This window comes from Lasioglossum baleicum, unplaced genomic scaffold (genome assembly GCF_051020765.1).
Source record: "Lasioglossum baleicum unplaced genomic scaffold, iyLasBale1 scaffold2408, whole genome shotgun sequence".
Lineage (NCBI taxonomy): Eukaryota > Metazoa > Arthropoda > Insecta > Hymenoptera > Halictidae > Lasioglossum > Lasioglossum baleicum.
Window position 1 is genome coordinate 15,001 of NW_027471467.1, and position 2,500 is coordinate 17,500.

At 47.0% G+C, this 2,500-nt stretch overlaps 2 non-coding genes across 2 annotated transcripts in view; both read right to left on the bottom strand.

Moving 5' to 3' along the window:
* The window catches only part of LOC143221449 (large subunit ribosomal RNA), a 4,008-nt gene extending 3,727 nt beyond the window's left edge, over window positions 1-281 (bottom strand). Inside the window, exon 1 of the ribosomal RNA XR_013011776.1 lies at window positions 1-281. This exon is cut by the window's left edge and continues 3,727 nt beyond it. This is a non-coding gene — a ribosomal RNA (large subunit ribosomal RNA).
* A 1,570-nt stretch (window positions 282-1,851) lies between these two features.
* LOC143221447 (5.8S ribosomal RNA) lies at window positions 1,852-2,006 on the bottom strand. Its single transcript, XR_013011774.1, has one exon. It is a non-coding gene; the product is annotated as a 5.8S ribosomal RNA (ribosomal RNA).
* Between the last annotated feature and the right edge of the window lie 494 nt (window positions 2,007-2,500).

Below are 2,500 nucleotides of genomic sequence, written 5' to 3' on the forward strand. Positions count from 1 at the left end.
GACTCTAAGGAGAGGTCCTCCCGAAACGCGTACCAGTCGCTACGGGCCTGGCACCCTCTACGGGTAAATGGCCCCATTCAAGATGGACTTGGACGCGGTTCGACGTCTCGGGATAAATTGACCCTCCTGAACACTACATTTCCCAACGGCAGAACCGCGGGATTCAGTGCTGGGCTAATTCCTGTTCGCTCGCCGCTACTAAGGAAATCCTTGTTAGTTTCTTTTCCTCCGCTTAGTAATATGCTTAAATTCAGCGGGTAATCTCGCCTACTCTGAGGTCGTCGTACGTGATACAAAATTTTGTGTGTTTCGGCCGAAAGAGCGTAAAAGTAGTACTCGCGAAAACGTACAAAGCACAAAAAAAAAGAAAAAAAAAGAAAACGAAACAACACTACACGACAGAAGAGAGAAAAAGGTAAACAAAAAACCGATATATGCCTTATGCGCCACACCAAAGTGTCAATATAATTCTTTCTTCATCTCGTGTGTCGATCGGAAACTCTCGCTAGACGATCTGGCCGGTTAACTTTAACGTCCGTCGAAAAGAACTTTCGGGGACTGGACGACCGACAGATCGCGCGGTTCCGCACGAATCGACAATGAAGAAAAGAAAAGACATGGGGCGACCGACATAAAGGTTCTCATCATTGGATATACCTTTTCTCTCTCCGCGGTGCTGTTCCGTGCGTGAACACACAAGTGTGTCTTTTGCGTCGTGTGACAATCAAGTTCGAAATAAGCCTCGCCAATAGAGGAGTATACATATTATTATAAAAAAAAAAATAATAATACATATAACCCGGTGGGATTTCTTTTTCTCTCTACTTCTTGTATAATTGAACCAAAAACCACGGGGGTACAGAAACGTTGCGCACGAAACGATTTATCATCGATCAAACACAAAACCAAATTAGAGACACGAGAGAAAGAGAGTAAGATCTCAAGACGCACATAGGCCGTCATCAATACGATTCAACGCGAACGTGGCGATGGAATGGCAATCGCACAGATTAGCGAGGACACGTCGACGACGGGGAATAATTCCGACCCGATCAAGTACGACGTGCTCCATCCCGCACATTGCTGCGCTTTGCTCCGCTGTCCATCGATCATCAAAGCGTTCGCGATAGAACGAGAGATCTCTTTCGTCTCTTCCCTCGAAGACTCGAAAAGGAATGTGTTTGTCGAAATCGCCGGCAACGACGACCCTCCGCCGTATGGCAATTATAACGTAGAGTTAAGAAACTCATCCACGCACAGGCATATTCTCTCCCTGGGGCTTAACATTGCCACACTACACACACTCTGTGTGCCACACAGTATTCTTTCTTTCTTTTATAATTTGTGTGTCCATCTCTGTAGTCTCGCGAGACTCTTGTAAATATACCTCTTTCGTATATACGCATCATTTCAGGCGACGTCGGGAGCGCGTTAAATGTTCATGAGTGGAAACGCTTCTTTCCGCAAGGCGAATCGTTTCGCAGAGAAGGTGAGAGATTTGGAGATCCTCGTCGAAGCGGTGCCTTACGGGCGGTCGTATTTTCAATACGACTCACGACACCGTAAAAACACTCACGCAAGTCCGAACGTAAGAAATACCAATCCCTACTTCGCCTCTCGTGGAAACTAGATATATATATATTTGTATGTGTTTATAAGACGCAATGCAAAAATTGGCAATTTTCACAGAACCGCGACAAACGCCGACGAAACGCCCATCATTCGCTCGTACGTAGCATCTTTGCAACCCGACTCCGAAACGCTCTTTGGCGCCCTCCAAAAATATATTTGGAGAGGTAAGCGACGGCGGGGACTTACAAGAGCAACGCAAGCAGTTTATGGTTACGTAAACGACCCTCAGCCAGGCGTGGTCCAGGAATTGTATCCGTGGACCGCAATGTGCGTTCGAAATGTCGATGTTCATGTGTCCTGCAGTTCACACGTTGACGCGCAATTAGCTGCGTTCTTCATCGACCCACGAGCCAAGTGATCCACCGTTCAGGGTAATCGTATATATTTTTGATTTACAAATCAATATATGTATATGTCTCTTGTTCTGCGGTTCGTAAGAACGCATTGTACCTGAACGCTCCAACCAGCGCGCGAAGGAGATTCGTTCAGGCGTCGTTTTAAGGACGACACTATCGTCGTCCGTGGAAACGGAAAAAAAAAAACCGTCAGATACGCAACACGTATCTGACGGCCGGGCGAACAGTACATTGAAAAACCGTTAACGTGGAAAACGCGGAGATGAATATATTCTCTGAAAACGACGGGGATCGTAGACAACCCGATACTGGATCCAGAGATGTAATAATATTCCTCTCCTCTTCACTTCCATTTCATTTGATGTGAGAACGGAGGACTTCACAGCCGGCTCTGGCAGCGGTCATTCGTCCCAAGCTCTCGCGATGCGCACTATTGGGCCACACGCACGGAGTAGGGTGTCAGACTCACGACTGCTTTAAAAGCGAGCTTCACGAGCCGGTCCACTTCCCGT